Source organism: Schistocerca nitens, chromosome 5 (assembly GCF_023898315.1).
Source record: "Schistocerca nitens isolate TAMUIC-IGC-003100 chromosome 5, iqSchNite1.1, whole genome shotgun sequence".
Taxonomy (NCBI): domain Eukaryota; kingdom Metazoa; phylum Arthropoda; class Insecta; order Orthoptera; family Acrididae; genus Schistocerca; species Schistocerca nitens.
In genome coordinates, this window is record NC_064618.1 from 41,327,623 (window position 1) to 41,351,380 (window position 23,758).

At 41.0% G+C, this 23,758-nt stretch overlaps 1 non-coding gene across 1 annotated transcript; it reads right to left on the reverse strand.

Annotated features, from left to right (window-relative positions):
• Window positions 1-17,685: 17,685 nt before the first annotated feature.
• Window positions 17,686-17,788, reverse strand: LOC126261398 (U6 spliceosomal RNA). The gene has a single exon (XR_007546702.1). It is a non-coding gene; the product is annotated as a U6 spliceosomal RNA (small nuclear RNA).
• Between the last annotated feature and the right edge of the window lie 5,970 nt (window positions 17,789-23,758).

The following is a 23,758-nucleotide window of genomic DNA, read 5'->3' on the forward strand; positions in this document are numbered from 1 at the left end:
TGGGTAAAAAAAAATTGCTTTCAATTTGAGCATGGAGTAATCCTATGCCAGGCTTCTGATCCTGTGGAAAAATCTTTCATGCTATAACAATCTTTCTTCAAACAAAATCTTTTTCTGGTATCTTTTACCCTAAGACACTCGTCCACACGCAATACAAAGATTCAGAGCTGTCTATGCTGTATTCATCCCTCTATTAAACCCAGAGCGAATAATGTGTCGCAAATGTTAGAACGTTTTCCACTTGAGAATATTTTACAACACTTTAACAACGTTCTCAACCCATTTTTAGGACTCAAATATTATAATTATTTCTACATAAGCAATGAAACTTTTAGCCTTGATTGCTATTCCTAAAAGTTTGAACTGTCAGAGCTCTCTAATAGCTGAAAACTGAAAAAATAAACCGTTCCTTTCTGGAAAGATTAGTTTCCTTATTCTTCAGTTTCGCACTTCGCTGAACTGTATGCCTGCTGGTAGTTTCTGCACGACAATCAATTGTGATACAGTTGCCTGGGTGTGTTAGGAACATATGGATGCCCCTCTCACATTCCGCGTATTTCAGATTTCCTGAAGTAACTGCAATATCGATTCATATTACCATCCTAATAATAGTACGAAGTGTTACATTAGCATTCGTAGGTTGATGTGCCACACACACGTCTTATACAGAAAAACTAGAAAATGAGAGATGTCCTGAGGTCGATATGAATAAAAGGTGAAGGAAAACGAATGAGAGTTCTATGGTTAAAAATCTGAAAAAGAATGAAGCCCTAGTGAAATTTTGGGATAACAAACCAGTATGTGTATCCGCAGACTACAGTGCTACTTCTGCTTTGAGCTTTGCTGCAAGATACTCACAGGAAAAGAGGAAGTGAACGTCTGTTGCAGTGCCACATCTCTTTGAAGAATACAGCGCCTAGATGTGTGGCATTGAATTACTGGACAAGCAGATATCACTTTATAGTACGATAAGATAAAGTGGTGCCAACTACTCACTCAGATGACAGATTTGGTATGCACACCGTGTGTTGACCATGCAGGTATCAAAGCCAAATGAAAAGCCCTCACTGAAGGGCAATATTAGTGTTGCGCGTTTCACACAACACACGACCAACACCGAAATGCAGAGGACCACAAGGACGAAAATTGACGAGACGACAGGTGAGCACAGATGTATAACTAGAGCCAGGCAATCACTTTATGCTGTATGAGGATGTTTCTTGTGTTTTACGTAGCAGCTAAAGATGAAAACTGTCATAGCTACGCTGTTGGTGTACATGCCAAGTGTTTTGCTTCATTACACACTGAATAGACACACTGTAATATTACAGTGTGTGTAATTTGCTCACTGTTTGTTGTTTTCTGCTTTGGCGATAATATCGCGCCTTTTGATGGCTAATTTTGCCAACGTCCCAGAAATGGGACGGCCTAAAGTTTTTGTTCTATTCTCATCTATTAAAAATTGTCAGAAAAGTTTTTCATTTATCACGAACGTATCACTTTAAAGTGAAATAAATTGAAGAATAAAGTATTGGCATAATGGATTAAGTTGCAAACATGCAAAATCCAACACACAACTTCAAGATAAACACTAGAACTTAAAGTAAGAAAGTTACAGTTGATGAATACACTCACGGCTGCGCGCAGCGTTAACCTGGCGGACGGCGCCTGGAACGCGGCCGGTAGTCGATACAGGGCGAGGAAGTCTCGGGCGTGGTCTGTTCCGACGCTGACGCAGCCACCATCTGTTCGGGGCGAATTGTTTCTGGAAGTTTATGCTGTCACCAGTTTAGACTGTGCTATTGTTGGTTGGTTATGTAGTGAAGCGAATTATCTTTGAGATTCCATCAGATGTAACATCAGCAGACACGAATATAATTTAAAACTAAAACATCGAGTAGTCTTATCTCGCGACATTGTATCTACATTGCGCGACGTTTACCACTAGACGATGAACACACATTCCCTGTAACGGCTGACGAAGAATGATACAACTTACTCCATACACGTCCCCATCCTGCAGTATTGCCAGATCGTGCATACGGCTGCTATTAGAATCGTGAGGTGCGGTGGGTTACGCTGGGCACCTTCAGTGAACGACTGCGACTAAGTCTCTACGGCAGCCGCCCGGCCGCCGGGTTTTATGTCGGACTGTACTCTTACCCACTCAAAATCCAATCCACCTTCGCGGAGTACGTAACACGTGGCACTGTAGAAGATTTTAATAACATTAACAATTTCAATGGCAATAAATTTTAACAATGTGTCATTTCAACTTCCTCAGACAGTTGAATGCATTTTTAAAGCTTTTCTTCTGTGTATTTGTTGTATTGGGTATGGATATTTCGATTAGTTGCGTTAATTTCTCCTTTTTATTGGTGAGTATGATGTCAGGTTTGTTATGTGGTGTTGTTTTATCTGTTACAATGGTTCTGTTCCAGTATAATTTGTATTCATCATTCTCCAGTACATTTTGTGGTGCATACTTGTACATGGGAACGTGTTGTTTTATTAGTTTGTTGTATGGCAAGTTTTTGATGTATTATTTTTGCTACATTGTCATGTCTTCTGGGGTATTCTGTATTTGCAAACAACAAATAAAAACAGTAGATCACATCGCAAGCGGATGTACAATACTAGCAAAGTCTGCATATATCTGTTGTGGTATTGGGATCTTTAACAATATGCTTGCTGTAATATCTGGTGTTTCTTTCATCCTGTATTGCAATCATGAATCATTCAGTCTCACTGTATATATTGCCTTTTCTTAGCCATGTGTTGGACGCGTCTTGATCGATGTGTGGCTGTGTTAGATGATACGGGTGCTTGCCATGTAGTGTTTTCTTTTTCCAATTTACTTTATTCGTATCTGTTGATGTTATGTGATCTAAAGGGTTGTAGAAGTGGTTATGAAATTGCAATGGTGTAGCTGATGCATTTATGAGTGATTGCTTTGTGTATTTTGCTAGTTTCTGCTCGTTCTAGAAAGAATTTTCTTAAATTGGCTACCTGTCCATAATGTAGGTTTTTTATGTCGATAAATCCCCTTCCTCCTTCCTTTCTGCTTAATATGAATCTTTCTGTTGCTGAATGTATGTGATGTATTCTATATTTGTGGCATTGTGATCGTGTGTTTTGAGTGCTTCTAGGTCTGTGTTACTCCATTTCACTACTCCAAATGAGTAGGTCAATATTGGTATAGCATAGGTATTTATACCGTTTGTCTTGTTTCTTGCTGTCAATTCTGTTTTCAGTATTTTCTTTTTTTGTCTGTATCCTAGATATTTACAGGCATGTTTTTTCCATCGCTTCTATGCAGTCGCTGTGGTTATCCAATATGTAATCTTCTTGTTTAGTGTGTTTTCCCTTGACTACGCTATTTTTCTTAAATTTGTCTGTTCCAAAAGCCATATTTATATCATTGCTGAATATTTCTGTTATCTTTAGTAATTGGTTGAGTTGTTGCTACCAGTAGTTTTAGATCATACATGTATAGCAAATGTGTGATTTTGTGTTGGTATGTTCCAGTAATATATCCATAATTTGTATTATTTAGCATGTTGGATAGTGGGTTCAGAGCAAGGCAGAACCAGAAAGGACTTAATGTGTCTCCTTGGTATATTCCATGCTTAATCTGTATTGGCTGTGATGTGATATTATTTGAATTTGTTTGGATATTAAGTGTGGTTTTCCAATTTTTCATTACTATGTTTAGGAACTGTATCAATTTAGGATCTACTTTGTATATTTCCAATATTTGTAGTAACGATGAGTGGGGTACACCATCAAAAGCTTTTTGGTAATCAATGTATGTGTAGTGTAGAGACCTTTGTTTAGTTTTAGCTTGATATGTCACTTCTGCATCTATTATCAGTTGCTCTTTACATCCTCATGCTCCTTTGCAACAGACATTTTGTTCATTTATAATTTTGTTCTGTGTTGTATGTCATTAATATCTGTGTAATGACTGAAGTTAATATTTTGTATATTGTTGGTAGGCATGTTATGGGGCGATATTTAGCTGGGTTTGCTGTGTCTGCTTGATCTTCAACAGTTACATTGCAGACCCATACACATTCCCTGATACACTTACACATGGAATAACTTATCTGAAACCTAAATAATTTAGTTAGATGTGAATGTGGTGAGGTGAACTTTATTTAGCCAGAAATTTGCTATTTTATCATTTCCAGGGGATTTCCAATTGTGAGTAGAATTAATTGCTTGGGTGAGTTCATGTTGCAAAATTATCACTTCAGGCATTTGTGGTATCATCTTGTATGCGTCTGTTTCTGCTTGTATCCACCGTGCATGTCTGTTATGTTGTACCGGGTTTGACCATATGTTGCTCCAGAAGTGTTCCATGTCTGTTATGTTCGGTGGATTGTCTATTTTAATGAGTGTGTTATCTATTGTCTGTTAAAATTTCTTTTGGTTTGTGTTGAATGTTTGGTTTTGTTTCCTTCCATTTTCACGTTTTTTGTATCTTCTCAGTGGTTTGGCCAATGCTTGTAATTCCTGCTTCTTTTCATCTAATTGCTCTATCGCCTCTTGTTGGGAGTTTTTACGTAACCTTTTTAGTTTTTTTTTCTGACACTTCATTGCTTATAAATTGTTAGCTGTCCGATGTCTTTTCTCAGTTTTTCTATTCTGATCTGTAGCCTGTGTTGCCATGCTGGTTTTGTGGGTTTATTCTGTGTGTTGGTTGGTTCTGATCTCTGCCTAGTGTGTATATTTAGTGTAGTGAGTGCTCCTATATAAACCAGTAGTTGTAACTCTTCCATAGTTGTTTTCTTTTATTTTGTTGTGTATGATTGTGTTGATAGCTTTTATTGTTTCGACTTGTGGGTTATTTGGCGGTCTATGCAAGAATGGTCTAATGTCTGTATTTCTGTCATTGTATTCTATATATGTCAGCTGAAATTTTTCTTCTATATCTAACGTGTGTCACTTGGTGTTCTATTTGTGCTTGTTCTGGTGGCTGTCTAAAGATGTCGTTTTCCTCTGATTGTTTAATTGATGCATGTTGTTGTTAATTTGTTTGCCCTGGGATGTTTGAGTCCATTACTGTATTTTCTTCTTCTGATTGCACATTATTTTGTTCCAGTATTTGTTGTACTTGTTGTTTGATGTTTTCTAATTCTGACTGGGGTATCCTGTTACTTTTGATTTTTACACGGATCTGATCAGCTAGTCGTTCTGTTAAAAATTTTAATTCTGGGTATCTGGTAATAAATGTTGTGTATACTTGTGATCTGTATCCAGTTGTGTTGGTTCCTAGGTTTGTTGCTTGGTAATAACAGAACATCAGGTGTCAATTAACTTCATCTGACCATCTCCTCCTCTCTGTTTTCCTTCTAGGGTGGTTGCAGGAAGCATATCCTGCAAAACACCTCTATTTGGATTTAAATCATTTTCCAGTTGGCTAGCAGTGTCGTTACCATTGTGGGCGGGCATAGGGTTCAAGCGTCGTCCCCGACCATGACGCAGCTTGTCCGAGGCTTCATTACGACTGGCAGAACATACTGGAGGCCTATTCTTTTCCCGGGCCTCCACGGGGTTTATTATCATTATTCCACTTTATGCTGATAATTTTTTTTTTTTCTACGGTCGGTGAATTGGTATTGTAAAGTATCGGAAGGACATATAAACTCACAACCTCGGATGGCATGGCTCTTTTTCCCTGTGGCAAGAGGCTCTCACAGCCTTAAACCCCAAATCTGTGGTACAGAGAAACCCCCTATATTGCCATGTTAAACTGTAACTGTATTATCAAGTTTTCTCCGCTATTCTCGAAGGTTATAACACAACTTTTCATTTTGCAGTTTGTCTTCTCTCAGTTGGCTTATTATCTATGCATTTTTTCCTTGTTGATAGCTCTAATTCTGAAGAAAATGCGTGCCCTTGTGAAACATTCAAGGAAAGATCTGAGAACAAGTAACGCTTTATAAGTTAGGCACCGTAAATTCGCATCCTATGGAGTATCTTAAAGTGACGAGTTAGTACGCTGTCCTTACATGAACGGTTGTTGATACAGAAAGAGCCCTGAATCACTTCTTGAACATGTTTAAAATTCGGTAACTCACTGCTATATCCTGTATTCTTCTGTCTTAAGATCCTTTGTTTGTATATTCATAATTTTTGTTTGTGTAGGCACGCACTGAGTCTCACAACAGTGCGTTTTCGTGGTTAACATTTTGTCTAGTAGCAATTTCTTCGTAAGTCGTTAATATACCTCTATTTTCCTGTAAAATATTTTCTAATTCCTTGCGATAGCTCCATTTTCGTGCCCAAATATTTCTCTCATTATTGGGCTCATTATTACGGCCTGAATCAGCAGTGGATAGATTTATAATTTGAACAGCATCACTCTACCTGCATTTAGAACGAGTAGTCAAGAGTTCCTTTCAAATCTCTTCCGTAATCGCAACCCAAAAGAGCATTTTCAACTGGAAGCGAATCTGCAAGTTTCAAGCCCTTATCCTTTCTTTTGTCCCACCACTTCTAGGGCGCGTCAATAATAAAAATTCACATTGACGCAAGCAACCTTGTTTTCGCTCGGAAACACAATTACAACGCAATTACAACACAGAACATAATGGCAGTCCCGGGCTGGTGAGCGCTGGTAGGGTCCACTTCGACATCGGCGGTGCTGCTCGCTACTGTGAACACACCTCGTGATCCCTACCGTGCATTATGGTATCCATGCCCACACCCTACTGACAGCGACATCTTGAAAGCTCATTTTTATTCATTTCACCTACATATTCCCCAAGACGTTTTGGCAACTTCGGAACCCTTCAAAAGAACACCAAGTGTGGGAGTATCAGCACCTATTTTGTTGCCAAATCTACCCACCATTTCCTTTCCATTCATAAGTGAAATCTGTGTTAAATTTACACATTTTCTTAAAAATAATCTCATTTACTACTACTAATAAGATATAGCAACAATGTAACAGTCGAGCCCCTGAAGGGAATCTAATTGTAACTTACACTTTTCTAGAAAACATGTGAACAGACATTGAAGCGGGAACGTGTTGTATCTCCGCTTACTGTCGCTCATGTGCAGTGAGCCGGCATTTATCGCCACGCCCACGCACTATGCTCATGGGAGAGGCTTTGTGGCAATAAACGACTAAAGCGGTTTCTGGACAAGACACATTTATTTTTCCTGCCGTTACAATAAATGACCAATAATATACTTCGCTAATGTCCTTCTATATAGGCGCGTTGCACTGGCGGCCACGGCTCGGTCACCGATCCCGGAGGGTGTACACTCCAGTGACGAGCCGTGGCGCGACCGCGTGGACCGAGCGAGACAAAAGGCCGCGTCACAGTGTGTGCTGCTCTTGGCGCGACCGGAGGCGCCGTAACGTCCGCGAAGAAGCGAAAGACAATTTAACGGCGACTGCGTTTACGACCGCGCGTACGCATTTACGGCGGAGTCACGTTGACTCGACGCACGTGGTCCGCGGCGGAAGAACTGGGGAGACGTGTGTCGCGTCGCGTCGACTAGCTCGAACTGGCCGCCTGCTTTGTTCCCGTGCGGTCCGGTGTGCGACGCACCGTTGCCGAAATTCTGCGTAACGGTACAGTTGCTCCTACTTGTCAGCAGTGCCGTAGTTCAGCCCTTCGTGCGTTGGACGGTGCTGCCGCCACAACATAAATGAAAAATTCTGCACTACATGTTGATGCTTCTGCACCTAGTTCCGAACTTTCTGCCTGAATGTTCAGCAGAATTCAACTGGCTACTTCAAAGCCATTCGTGAACCATACTGACAGACCTATTGAGTGTCTCTTTTTAAATTATATTTAAGAAATCTTCATTCTCACTTTTGAATCAAAAATTAAATGTGCTGCCGAATCACTCGCAAAAACAGTACTTACGTGTCAAAATATCTATGGCCGACTTGATCCATCTACTCGTCACCATACCGAGACTGAGTTATGGTTCATACATGGGGCAGGGAGGGCTCCAGAGGCGCGGTGCAGCAAGCTTCCCAAGCCGGACAACGCCGACAGAAAATCAGGTAGGTCGCGATACCTAGAGGTGGCAGCCCTATCACGTGACTCAACGTGTGTCTTTGGCAATGTGGAATGTCAAGACTGACCAACACAGAAAACAAGTTAAACCAAGTACGCAAGGAGAGGGAAGTATACACTGCAAGAACAACAAACTAAGAAACTAAAAGAAACAAAAGATCTGAAGGACTACTCGATAGCTTACAGTGGCGTTCCGCAAAGAAAAAGAGCTATTGCTGGAGTGGCAATTTCAGTCAACGATAAATGGAGAGGACACACAAAATTACAAACACATTTTACAGACAGAAAGACAGTAACAATTTTATATGGAGTGCACGAAGATTGTCTGTGATTGATTACACACTGTTTAATGATAAAATGAAGAATCGTATACATGTTTATAGAGGACGAGACATAGGTAGTGACCACTTCCTTCTACGTAGTAAGATAAGGCTACTGCCACAATGGAAGGAGACAAACTCCTAAAGAAACCACACCAACAGTTGTTAAAAATACATCTTCTGTCTGAATATAGTATTAGGAAACTTCATCAGTACTGGCTCCAAGGAAAGCTTGCTTCATTACCAGTCAATAAAGACATCGATATAGAATGGAGTATCAAAACCGCATCATTGAAGCCCTAGAAGCACTTGGTAGAAGAAAGAAAACGGATGTGGAAAACTACTCAATTTGGAACACAAACCGGTTAAACATAAAAACACAGATTGTCAAAAGTTTATACAGATGAAAACCTCAGAAAGTTTGCAGACGTACGAAATAAAGCGGAATGCTGCCAAACAATTACAGTGCAAAGCACACCAACAGTCATGGGACCCATTCATAATCGTCTTAGAACACGATGTACAGGGCAGACAGCAATGTGCATACGAGGTCATGAAAGCCTTCAACAAGGAAGAAAGACGCTGCCTCACTAAACGTTATAAGCAATGGATAAATTGTACAGATCTGTGGTGTACACTGAAGGCTGAAAATGACACTCGAGAAAGTGTGTACAATGAATCAGTAGATGCAATTACTGCGGAAGATATGTAACACGCTTTGAAAGGCATGAAATATAGTAAACAAAGGAAAGATGGAATACATGCAGAGCTAATTAAATACAGAGGGTTACCACTAAATAAGACTTAACAATTAATAAATGAATGTTGATCGAAATGTAAGATCACCAGACCATTGGTATATAGCAGAAGTAATCTCTTTCCAGAAAATGGAAATAATGACTGTAGAAGCTATTGCGGCATAAGTCTTCGAAACACTAGCTCCACACTATATAGATAGATCAATAACGACATGCAGAATATTACAGAAACTCTTATTTCAGAAGAACATAATGGTCTTAGGTCGTCAATGCACAGTCATTGTGGTTGTAATTAAAGACAACACAGGAAAAACACAGAATTTAAGGCAAGAACCCATATGGCCTTATCGATCTTCAGAAGGCCTTTGAACGTGTGAGCCGTGATAGCCTGTGGAAGATTATGTCCAAACATTGATATACTTACCACCTAACAGAGGTAGTAAGTCTTTACAATAGCACATGCATTGCAATGAACACAGGTGGGAATCGATTAGAAGAAATAATTATTAACCAAGGCGTTAGGCCGGCCGGAGTGTCCGAGCGGTTCTAGGCGCTACAGTCTGGAACCGTGCGACCGCTACGGTCGCAGGTTCGAATCCTGCCTCGGGCATGGATGTGTGTGATGTCCTAAGGTTATTTAGAACTACTTGAACCTAAGTTCTAGGAAACTGATGTCCTCAGAAGTGAAGTCCCATAGTGGTCAGAGCCATTTGAACCAAGGTGTTAGATGTGGACTATCACCAACCCTTTTAATACTACAATGACATTATCGCAAATGTAAATGTAAAGTAAACAAAGGAATTAACATAACGAATGAGGAATATCTGAATATACTTCAGACTGACCTCCAAAGATCAGTGTACCAGCTAACAAATATGAATATACCACCTGAGCGAAATTAGCAGGAAATACAGCTTTAGAATTTCTAGTGACAAAACAAAAATAACATTCTGAGGAAAATCTCAGGTCAAAAATTGTTTTAGATAATTCAGTTTTAGAACAAGTCTCAACTCTTATTTAGGATGTGTTGTAAGTTTTGATTTGGAACCTGATATTGAAAATACAATACAGAAATATCAAGCTCTCCGTGGCACCACTAGCAGAACACGGGGCTATAAAGCACAAAAAGAAACAATCATGATATTCTATAAGGTAACGTCGGTTCCGGTGTTATCCTACACAATCGAAAGTTTGGTTACCACAAAAAAAAAAAAAACAAGAAAATAAAATTCAAACAGCAGAGATGGGGTTCCTAAGAAAGACAGAGGTGGCCAAGAATATATGATTTAAAACGAAGAATTAGAAGAAAAATATTTTTTCGTGAATGAAAAAGTTAAAAAATATCGAAGATTAGAAGCAAACACCTCATGAGAATTCCAGGTCACACAATTCCTCAGACGATCGTGAACTACAAGCAGAATGGGAGATATTGGAAGGCCTGGGAAATGGTGGGTATGATTTTGTTCGAGAGGTCGTAACAGGCAACAGCCTCATCCTTCAAAGGATGATGATAGTGTGTGTAGGTAGCTTGTAGGATTTCTTTGCTTGAAACAGCTTGAATACGTGCATAAAAATCACTCGTAGGTGCAGCTCCATCATGTGATTAACAGAAATTTAAATTATGTTTAGTAGTTTTTTCTTAATGTAGATCAAAATGAATACGCGACTATGTTTTTACAGGTTCGAAGATTAGGAAGATTTAGTATACTGTACCACCTAAATAGCACTGAATGACTTTTCAGTTTCCGAATACCCTTCAAGAATTATAACAAAATACTGGGCTTCTTTCACTTCATATGAGACATTCTAGCGTATTGCTACGGGTGTAAGTATTTTATTTCGTGTATCGTGAGGTGTTTATTTTTTCCTTTTAGAGTCACGTTTTTCCTAAGACAGATCCTCGAAAAAAATTTCTGATTTGCACTATCTTTCTACTCATTATGAACTCTTCGAACAAGTCCCTTGAGAGCTGTCTATGGAAGCAAATCGGCAGTCGCTTCCATCCCTCCTCCGTTTTCTTGAACGTCTAGAACGTATCTTTCGTCTAGTAGAGCAGCAACGGTTACATTCACTCCCACCTGTTCCTGGCAAGTCATAGAACATGAGCGTATAATCCCTTAACTACAATTGCAAACCCTGTGCTTGAAGTAACAGGGCGTAAACATATTCTGCCATGTACCAGTACAGTTTTACTGTTCATCAGAACGTCAGATCGGAATCAGAATGGATGCAATTCATTTACAACAGAGTTCAATAGATGACAAAATGCATAGCACTGTTTACGGGATTACCGAAAGTTTGCGATTCCCACCTGTCTGCTTCGACTCATGATGCTATAAAGATACCGGAAATCCGGGATTCAAACATAAAGAATATGTCCCTCATATTGCCACTCTTTGCATCCGTGAACAAACCTAAGTAACATGCGCAATAATGACTACTAAAGTCATATTAGAGCCAACCACGAGAAGCAAGAATTCTCGGGGAAAGGGGGGGGGGGGACAAAAGGCTGTAAGAATAACAACTATCCAGACAAATATTAACCCTAAAATCAAGCACACGAAAATCTGCACAGTAAGCACAATACAAATACGCAAAACCAATGGCATTGTAATTTCGCTTGACCTGTATTGCTTGAACGAAACCCTCGATACCAGAAACGCACACACATCTCCGGAAACAGATACAGCATATTTCACTTGGCTTATATCGCAGAAAAAAGAAACCCCACAGTGACAAAACACACTGAAATCGTCAAACCCGTTACGTAAACCTTCAGTTAACATATATAACACGAAGTCCACATTTAAACAAACTAAAACTCTCCAGACATAGTACAAAAATTATGACCAACCAACGATGGTAAACCGATGTCGACGACACCTACCAACCACTATCTAACAACTGCCAAATACTAACAAGAAAATACCTTAAATTAAAGGAAAGAATCGTCCGCTATTGGACGAAATAGTTGCTGGAAACTTATCACAGGCAATTTCTTCCCCCACTGCAGCGAGTAATGACCTGTTCATAAGTTTCCTCATCACAGACAATGAATTTTATATGCATTCCCTGCCCTCTTCCCGAAAATTCTGAAAACTTATTATGCGACGTTTGGTGGGTTTACAAGCTTTTCTTCTCACAGCCTTCACCCAGAGCCTTTAGAGTTGGATGGATACGAAATCTGAAGTCAGATGACGGAAGGAAAACCTCTAATGCGAAAAGAAACGGCGCAGCCACTGCTGACTAACATAAAACCTATCATCTATCGAATCCAAACAGGCAAAATAATAATGTAAAATGTCTGCGAATATTTGTTTTACAGTAAACATCAAAAACAAAAAGCAAGCTATTATACAAATTGTCCCAGAGGGAAGTTTTAATAAGTGGATGATATCTACATATCGTCCATTTTCATTTTACATGCATAACATGCTTACAAGATCATCTAAAACATTAACACTGTCGTTTTCTTAAAACTTAACATCCCTGTAAAACAGAATTTACAAGAAATATCAGTTCACTTAGCATGGCAGTTAACTTGGTGAAAGCTCCTCAACTCTCCAAGAGCGCAAGAGGGTAAACTCTCCAAGAGCGCAAGAGGGTAAACTCTCCAAGAGCGCAAGAGGGTAAACTCTCCAAGAGCAGAAAACAACTCCAGCCAACTCCCCACTCGCAACAGCAAAAATAAACTCCCAACAGCAAATAAACAACTCTGGTCAACAACAAACGCAACTCCGCAATATTCGTTGTCTACAAGAATAACAAAGTAAGACGAATAACCCACAGCTGTTCCTATCATCCGTTGCAGCAGTCAGGCAGATCACGTGACTCGATACCAGCGCGTCACCAACCGACCGTCTGACAAACTGGCTGTGTCGGTGTTTTGACTGACCGACCGACCAACTTCCATTGTCGGTACGTCGGGCGCGTCCGACCAGTCGACAGCCGACCTAAGAAATTGTCGTGTGTAGCGCAATCGTGCCAACCGCATGAGTAGATCTGTTTTGACACAGCTCTCGGAATTAAATACTGTTGTAATATATATTTCGACGTCCGAGGCGGACGAAAATTTAAGGACACAGTTTTTAGAGAAATTCAAAGACTGCAGATGTTTCCGCGATACGACGTGCGAGGAGTATAACAATAGAGATGCAAGAAATAATGAACTTATTTCATTTTTTAACGAATCCATAACGGTTTCTGTATGTGCAACACGAGATTAAGTCTGTCGATGTTTATTTCTGCTTTCAGATTTTATTTCCATGTAGAGCAAATTGTGCGATCTTTTATTTTTATTTATTTATTACATTTATAACAGTTGCTAAATGTTTCATTTCTTACTGTTGTAAATACTAGATGATGCGGCACGCTTCGTGTGTAGTGTTTGTTGTTCGAATATGAAATGAGTTTTTGAAAGTTACAGGTCGTCTTTAGTACTACATCCATACATCAATTAATAACGTTTTCATGAACGTCTTTTGTTTTATTTATTTTACTTTATCATGATTTATTTCTTCTGTCAACTATAAATCACGTTGCACGTTTCACGAATAATTTTAATTCATAATTGGAGCGGTATGACAGTACTGAATCTTAGTTTGCCGCCAGTGGCGAGATATCGTAATACAGCTAACAGTCTCTCCTCGGAGTTTATAAAACCTCTCTCAGGACTGCATTATCTTTCCTTTAAGATTAAGAAGGGGTGAATCATGCACTTCGGTGCTGCTGGACATCATAGAACCAATCAGGAAAATTATAAGCTCCAAGCCTGAACATCGGTGAATTTCTTCCCTTGCATTGGCCACTTCTTTGCCCACAGGTTTCTCTCTTTCTTTTTCCCTTCTTACCTTTAAAACAGCCAAAGCAAACCCTGTTATTATTTCTGTGAAAAACCAGGCGGAATCTCGTAGAACAAAAAGGCAATGAACTGAAGATAAAACAAACAGGAGGGCACTATAATCGCCGAGTATAGTCGGTTCCGAGGTGTGTAGGCTGCAACCAATTTGGTCATTCTGTCATCCGATAAATTGAAAATTTTAATTACTTCCGGATGAAAAGTAGAGAATCGTTCCCAAAGTATGGCGCACAGGTTCTTAGTGACACCAATTTCCGTGGACAAATTGTGGCTACCTAGATCTGGACAGAAATTAATTCCAATTTCGTAGCTGGGGGGTTGGAGGTTAGACTTTAACGTGCTGTCGACAGCGACGCCATTAGAGACGGAGCAGAAGCTCGGACTACGGAAGGGTGGACTAGGAAGTCGGCCGTGACCTTTCACAGCAACCATCCCGGCATTTGCAGTAAGCAATTCAGGGAAATCACGGAAATCCTATACCTAAATGGCCGGACGCTGGTTTGCACTGTCAACCTGCCGAATGAGAGTCCAGTGTGCTAACGACTGCGTTACCTCACTCGATAATTTCATAGTAGTTTGAAGGAACGATTCTGCGGCTACAAGCAAACCTCCAGGAGAAATCGTGGTCAGCCACCCAACCGAACTTTCCTCATGCATTGCCAGTAACTCACCACTGTGTGTCGCCAGTGATTTGTCGAAATGTTTGCATCGGTGTACTACATACCTGGCAAGGTATAGCATTGAAATCCTTCAACACTGAAGTCACTAGCCTGTTAAGAGACATCGGAATATGCTGCTGTGAAATCTAGATTTTGGAGCTCTTTCTCTCATTCAGTTACTGTCGGAGTTTCGCTGTCAGGAAACGACCCTACCCTATACATATTCCGGTTTATCGACCGACCGCTAAATTGTGCGTGTGTAGCTTGTTGACCGACCAACCAATTGTACGCCTGTAGGCGTGTTGGTCTAAAGAGCTATTTTTCTTTGCTGTGGGTTGGTTAGGTAAGACCAGCAGACAGCCACACCCGCCTGCCCATGACCCCATTCGCCGTACAAATTGTGTAGCCTGTCGTGCAAGCCGCCCGACAACAGTTCCTTTCCCGTCACTACGCGCGGGGTTCAGTGCACTCCGAATGTGGCTAACATTGCAGTGTGCGAGGCAGACGAAATTTTGATGACAGAGTTTCTGGAAAGTTTTAAAGTCTTTAGATGTCTGTGGGACATGCCGTGCGAGCAGTATAGCCATAGAGGGGTAAGAAATGAAGTGCTTCTTTCATTTTTAACGAATCTGTAGTAGTATCATGTGGCAAACAGAGAAAATAAGAGACACTTTTGTGGATAACTGTTAGTCGCCTGTATGCTTCTCGGTTTTATTTCTAATACTCATCGGAAATGTAGTCAGATAACCTTAGAGACGATTGGATTTTTATTTCGTTTCCGATACGTATCGAAAATAACTAAAAACGGAATTATAGACAGTAGACGGACTTTTATTCATGAAATACACTTGGTTCATAATTAGGTGTTACGAAAAATTCAACCTATCGTCACCCCTTCTGCTATGAAGAGCAAAGTGAAGAGCGTTTCTTAAGTTCTAACAACTGTTAAGTGCTTCATTTCTTATGAATATGTTGCTGAATTTATTACATAATATGCGCCGCCGCCATTTGCAGTCGTCCTTCTAATCTGAAATAAGTTTCTTCAACTTACCGGGGATACTATTAATATTACATAAATTCATAAAGTTTACATGAATATAATATAATTTAATTTTAGTTTCGCTTCTGCTTTATCACGAATATATCCTCAAGCAACTATGGATCACCTTGCAGATTTCAAGCATAATTTTAGATAAAAATTGTGGGGATTAATTGCGCTGAATCTGAAGTCCTCGTAACTTCCGCCAGTGAATAGAAATCGTATGTAGCTATTGTTTGACGACGTTCATGACCTCCGAAAAGCATTTTTCATCCATTATTAAATAATTCCGAAAATTTTCGTGTCTCAGCTCCGTAAGTAACAAAGCGTACGTGCATTTGGTCCATTGCATTAGCCATATCTTTACCCACAGCTTTATCACGTTTTTTTTCTGGCCTTGTTAGTTCGAACAGCCAAGCTAAATCCCAATTCTTTTCCTGTGGAATACTGAGCGGTATAACAGAACGTCACAACCAGCTCTAGGAGCAGGGCGGCGCTGAAATCATTTAGTCGGCCGGGACGTGCGTTGCGTAGACCGTCACGAAATTTGTTGGCGGACAAAATGCGAGGTGTGCTTAGCCTATCTGGACAGCCTGCCCGCACTTAAGTGGCCGAGCGTAGAGGCCATGACAGAGTCCTAGGTAATGTTTGACTCCAAAACATTAAACGTGCCTTCATCCCTCCGCAACTGCATCCAGCACAGGCTTCTCATTCGTGATGTTTTTGTAATCATGCAGAGTGAAGTATTTGCAGTAACAAGTAAAACTGTAACCAATGCGTAAACGTAGAGGAAAGAGTCCTAAAAGCGAAGTAAGGAATACATATTTCCAGAATGAGATTTTCACTCTGCAGCGGAGTGTGCGCTGATATGAAACTTCCTGGCAGATTAAAACTGTGTGCCCGACCGAGACTCGAACTCGGGACCTTTGCCTTTCGCGGGGAGACGAGGTACTGGCAGAAGTAAAGCTGTGAGTACCGGTCGTGAGAAATACATATTTGTTGTAAACTAAAACCTAAATTCTACAGCATGTGTGTCACGCGTAAACTTATCAACGTTACTGTGTTTCCAGTCGGGAACAACTCATTTAAAGAAATAAAGTTGTAAGAAATCCCATACTGACACCACCTTCAGGAATGTAGATTGTAATAAAAATAACTAAGTTTTTTGCAATGTGTGCTAAAGATGTGACACGTTTTAAAGGCGAGACGTGTTTCTGATAGTGTCAAAAAAAGGCTAAGAATTCATCTAGGTGCAACTTGTCGAGAAGTCAGCGTTTCAGATGTTACGTCAAATATTTCTACTGTAAGTAGGCATGTCAAAGAAGAGGCTTCCTGCAGACCGAAACCGTATAAGACCTTCTGTTATTAATAATTTGATAAAAAATTGTCTACGACAGTTGACACACGTGGACTGATTCGTATAAAAGATGGATTATTTGACACAGCACATTACATAAGCACAAATTGGTCTCTTGTGAATAACGTCCTATTTATAACCGAATTCCCGGACGTTAAGTTGACAGGAGTAAATACTACGAAAGACGCACAGGAGAGGATAACTGATACAAAATTTCGCCGGACATGTTGCATAATTTTGTCTCTGACCATTGTTCCAATAAAATGTTTCGTAAAAACGCGAAAGCCTTCTCTGTGGTGCTGATTGTATAACAGCACTGAGGACATTTGAAAAAAATGTGGCTTCTGCTCATCCTTAGAGCCGAAGTTCTGCACATGCTGGAACAGTTTGTGCACTATGCTAGAGTCCGTACATAAACTGTGCAACGAATTTGTCGCTTTAGTGAAGGATAATAATACCACTTACAGATTACAAAGGTATTTGAATGACCTTGCAGGAAGCAAGGCAAAAAGAACCTAAAATCCAGTTAGTTCGTCTTTGGTTTTACAAAATGCAGAAAATATGCAGCGTCAAAGAAATGATTGTGAGGTAGCTGAATTACTGCGATTACAGGTTATGTTTCATGACGATACGAGGAAAAAATATTAGTAATAAGCTAGTGTAGCTGATGTATTTTGGCAGATACGTAGGGGGCCATGCTGATCTTTTCTGTATCGTTCCAATTTTAGTATATGTATCGCCGAAGCGAGTACGCAGATACGTAGGCCTATTTCCTAACATGGAGGGTTTAATAATACCGTCCTGACTTTCCACTTCCAATTATGAAATAGCTAGATTAGTTTTGTTGTTTCCATTATCCCAATATGTTTGACACAAATGAAAATGTGTGGAAGCAGTTCAGGTACAACATGCAACAATTAAGTAGTCGTTTTTGTGTAGTTGGTGTATTGTCTCATAGCGAAACGAAGTACTGGGCGCAAATTAAAGTGCTGGTAGTCACAGAGGTCCAGTGTAATCTGTCATTATCGTATGGCAGCGAAACTTGAAACATATTCAAATCAGATAATACGGAACCGATTTAAGCTGGAAAACATTTGTTCTAGGTTTGGCCACCAGGTGCAAAACTGCGGCTGTGAATGCAAGAAAAACGTATGGAATACTTTCTGTACGTAACGGATTAGGACATTGGCATAAAGGTCAAACAAGTGGAGAGGCACAATCTTCATTTTATTACTAACCGCCACATACACAATTTGTTCAATATGAGCGCCAGAGACGTAGACGAGATGTTGCAATTTTATCGTAATTTCAACACTGACCAATGACGCGGCAGCATACTTCGAAATTTCTGTATCATCACTAAACTGCCCGTCCACTACTTTGGCATTCCTCTGGATCCCAGGACACGTTGGTATCCATGTAAACGAGGCAGCCGATATAGCAGCCAAGCTCTGCATTCCTCGGCCCGCTGTTTGCATGGTTACCTTCGCCGATCTGCAGTGTGTTTTATGTTGTCGTGTTGCTCTTTCATGGCATGCACATTGGTCTACACTTCCCGACAGTAAATTGTGGGACATGAAACCTCTTCCCTGTGCTCAGACCTCTTCCTCCCGAACTTGTCGTCCGGAGGAGGTAATTGTAACTAGACACCGGATAGGGCACTGTCTTTTTAGCCACTGACATCTTTTAAGTGGCGATCCTCCCCCGCTTTGTCCCCACTGCTCTCAACTGTGGACGGTGAGACACTTTTTACTTGAGTAACCCTATTTTACTCCGCTACGCGCCCGTTTACAGCTGTCGCCTGATATATCTTCCATTTTAGAAGATAGGCACGCGCTCAGCCGATCGCGTCCTCGAGTTTATCAGTGTCAGTGAGATGACGTCGCTCATTTGAAGCTCTTTTGGGGGAAAACAACCCCCACTTCTGTAGTAGTTTTCTAAGCTTTCCTTCGGTTTTTTAGTTTTCCCTCTTTTTGAGTTTCGCTCCCATTGCTGCTGATTCCCCATTCCGTTTTTTCCCTTCCCTAAGCCACAGAACGGTCGCTAATAACCGTAGCAGTTTTGCGCCCTAAAACCGTAACAAAAAACTCTATAATGAAAAACTACTTCCTTAAAACATCGATTTCTTGTTATACATGCACAATATAGCTTTGCAGAGGTATATGGCGTCCACTGCTCATATCCGATCACTGTTTAGAAATTATACTATACTTGCATCAGTCCTATACAAAATGATCGTTAGTAACGGAGAATATCTCACAAGGAAACTGACCAATGCATAGCAGCGGCGTTTGACATACGAAATTACAAGTCACGCCGTAACTACATCCATAAAGAGAACGTCTGTCAAGCAGACGTATACATGGGGACTCAATACCTCACAAACACCTGACACTACCACAGAATCAATGTAATTATGAAACTGAAGACTCGATTTTATGCCAAAGATGCGGCTGGTTAATGGAGTAGCTGGCAAATATCTTCGTTCGTCTAGAGGAAAGTGCCGAAACGAGATGGGCATGTTTCAACATCATCATGATAATGGTTGTCATAATCACACACACACACACACACACACACACACACACACACACACACACACACACACACACAGAGATGGAAGTCCTCTGATGATGATGATAGAGAGATCTGTTAACGATCGCGAGTAGATAGCGCTCTAAGCCACAGACATAACATGCAGTTGTATACGAGTCGAACATAGGTTTTGCCACACAACTGAGGCACCCCAACAGAACAACGAAAAAAAATGATTAAATGATTTAATGGCAGATGCATTCTAGAGAAAGAAAGACGTTGCTTCAGATCATCTACCATCAGATCACACTTCATTACAACCCCATCTCAGCCGATCACTCCATCCACTTTGTCAGCTTTCACAGATGCAAGTAAGTTTAGAGACAGATGGTTCTCTTTCGTCAAAAAACATAAGACAATAGTCAACTCGAGTGTATCGCTATTACCTCAATAGAAGTACAATAGAATGTTGCCACACAGCAAATGTTTGTTAGCGGATACCACAAGGTTATTTGTGGAGACTATAGAGAACCACATTTAGTCTAATAGGGTTAAACCTAAAAATTAGACAAATCGGAAATAATTGCTACAAAACGTTTCATTTGTGGCCCAATATGACTATCCTGGGTTTTGCCCCTCGGCGGAGTTGTGGAAAAGTGGTGGGGTGAAATAATGTACCTTAAAAAGGGGTATTTCTTCGGTTTTCTGATCATATCCCGTAAATGACTCACAATATCGAAAACATAGAGGGATTAAAAATTGTAGGGCATGAAATTCGGCACTGAATGAGACCATCTGCATTTCTTTTTTTAACCACCCGTTTCCATATTTAAAAACACACAACAGCGCAAGTGTGGTGTTCGATGGCTACCCAGAAGACCTGCCCACCAATTGCATCAAATATGCTGAGCGCCTCCACCGAAGCAAAAGACACTACTCCTGAGGTCATCTTTACCGAGTTAATGATGATGACTATGACTCAGGAGCAATTCCTTTCCAATGACAGAAATAAAGCACGTCTCATTAGCTTGCTTATTTCGAGGCTTGAAGATGAAGGCTTCTCAGTAAAGGAAGCTAATGAAGACGCAGACCACCTAACTGTTGCCACAGCGCTTCAGGTATCACAGAAACATGAGAAGGTTGTGGTTGTTGGTGAGGATACGGTCCTTCTCATCATGCTCAATGCCCTAGCCACACCATCAGCAAATATATATTTCTTGAAACCTGGAAGATGAAAGACCTCATCAAAAGTATTTTCCAGCAGTTCCAAACTGGCAAACATCATCAGGTCACTCATATTTCTTCAGGCCGTAAGGGGATGTGACACAACTTCGGCACTCTTCGGTCAGGGTAAGAGGGAGGTCGTCAATCTACTGCTCAAAAATAAATGTCTTCTGGAAGATACCATGACACTCAAGCTGAAGTCGTTGTCGAAGCTGGCCTCCGATTTTTAACAATCCTCTATGGAGGTACGGCAGGAGACACTGAAGACAAATTGCGATTTGACCTGTTTTCCAAAGCAATTGTGAAATCCAGATTCACCCTAGCATCCCTGCCACCAACGTCGGAAGCAGCTCGCCAGCATTACTTAAGGACCTACTTAAAAGTACAAATGTGGATAGGACAGCAGATGGATCTGCTCCTCTGGGGATGGCAGGCTTCAGTTTGGTCTTGGCTCCGTTCCTACCTCCAAAGAACCAGCTCCACAGTCTCTTCTCTCAACTATTTCCTGCAAATGCAATTCTGGGTATCGGAAGGCTGGTATTGAGTGCTCATTAATTTGTGTACATTGCAAGGGGAACTCGTGCACTAGCTCCCTCGAACAAGATGTTAACGAAGACCTGGATTGTATATATGAGGTGACGAAAATCACTGACTTTAAGCAGCCGAGTCACGGTGTGTCAGACTCTGCTCATCAAAGTCTGTAATTTCAGAGTGGTGCGATGACAGTCAAATCTTGCTGGCCCACGTAGGGTTTGGCAAGCACGATACAAGTAACAGAAATTCTACCTGCATGCATATAATTTTGCTGAAATGGAAGTCCAGAATAGCTTGACTCGAAGAGCACAAGAATGGGGCATAGAATATGGTCGACGTGCCATCATGCTGTAAGCGTGTCACAGGTGACAGCGAAAGGGGTCCTGCTATGGAATGAAATGTCATCCCATGCTATCACTGTGTCACAGTATGGAGTGTGGTAGACAGGTCGATATACCACCACACTCCGGGGTGTCTCCAGATGTGTACACGCTGGCCATCGGGACCTAGTTCGAAGTGGGACTCCTCACTGAAGACAATTCTACTCCAGTCAATGAGATTCCAGGCCCGAATGAACAGCGAAGACGTGTACGGCGACGCCCTGGACAGTGATGGGATACCAGCTTGACTGCCGCCCGCCACACGGCCTACCAACCAGAAGTGGTGGTCTGGGTGGCACTTCACTTCACTTCATAGCAGAGGCACTTCGGTTGTCAACCGTGGCACCCTTGCGGCACAGCGGTGCGTCGACAATACTGTGCGCCCTGTTCTGTTGCCCTTCGTGGCATGCCACCCTGGGTTTACATTTCAGCAAGATAATGCCTGCCCGCATAGGCCTGTCTTCGCGCCGTCCGTACCGTACATTGGCCAGCAAGGTCGTCAGATGTCTGGTCAGCTTAGAACTTTCAGAGCATTATGGGCAGGGCCTTCCAACCAGCTCGGGATTTTGACGATCTAACGTGCCATTGTGACAGAATTTGACACGATATCCCTCAGGATGACTTCGAGAAACTCTGTCAATCAGTGACAAGCCGAATAACTGCTTGTATAAGGGTCAGACGTAGACCAACGCATTACTGACTTTCTCAGTTCGTGAAGCTCTTTCTCTTGATTATATTATCCAAGTTTTCTGAAATGGTACTCATTTGTTCGTCTGTAATTGTACGTAAATCCGCCGTTTTCCATCCCATTCCGATAACCACTTCGTGATGCGTCTTTTTTGTTTTATAATATATATTTTAAATCATAATTAGCCCCTTTTGGCTAAGTAAGGAAGCCCATTTTTCATGTCGCATAGGGCTGACAATTTAATTCCTCTACTGATAATCATCACACTGGCGGTTGCAAAATGGTGCTCGTGCGTCAAATTCCTACATATCTATGGTGCCATCAAAGAAAAGAGATCAGGATCGTAATGCTACATAATATTTATTAAGGGCATCTTCTACCTCATAATTTTGTGACAAGATGTGTAATAGAATGATCAGTGACTTTGGTGGCCAATGTTTATGAATTACTCAAACGGTGGCCCACGAAATGTATACAACGGTTAACTGGTATGGCGAGACCTGCGTGGTGCACATCCCACATGGATGTGTTTAACGATTTTCTACGTTTCATTGATTATTTCTAGTTGCCAAGTTATTTGAACAAAGTTTTTAATCTTAAGACTTCAGTACGTTAAATCTTCCATTGCCAGCATATTTCCAGATGGATTCGCATAGCAGTTTACATGGAAGCATTAGGCTCACAGCTATAGGAGCAGGGGGACGATGTCGTTTGGCGTTAGCTTGAAGTCTTCCATGACTTAAGCAGTCGTTCAAAGCCCTGAGGCAGCTACGGTGCATTTGCGACTGGAGCGGATGGCGTTGTGGCAGCTGTCAAGTGGAGAGTAGACGGGCAAAACCCTTCTTTTATGGCAACCGTCCAGAAACGCTCATTCATCGAAATTAACTTGATTCTAAAACTCCACTACTCACCTACTACAAAGAATGAAAAATTTGGTCAGTGTACCTGTGCTCCGTTATTTTAACATCTGTTAAGAAACAGGATTAATAATTTTCCTTAGTCCTTTGCAGTATCGAGATTGCAGAGTCGATTTCGTATCCTGTAAGATCGAAAAATCACTACAAAATTACGAATATTTTTAATACGATCTAAAAATATTTCTAAAACAGGAATTACCTACGTTCTGGATTTAGATAAAGTTGTAGTTTTGTTTCGTTAGGCAATCGCTGCAGAGCCTGGGTCATGAGTTTGAAACCTTTCCCTATCCCTGGGTCACGGCTTCCTGGAGCTGCCAGGTGGTATCACACTGGTACTCCCACATTGATTTCTCACCCACCACGACAGTGAGTAGTCTTTCAATTTCCTTGTATTTAACTGTCGCCTGTTCGAAAACGTGGTTTATCATATTTTTGTGTTGCATA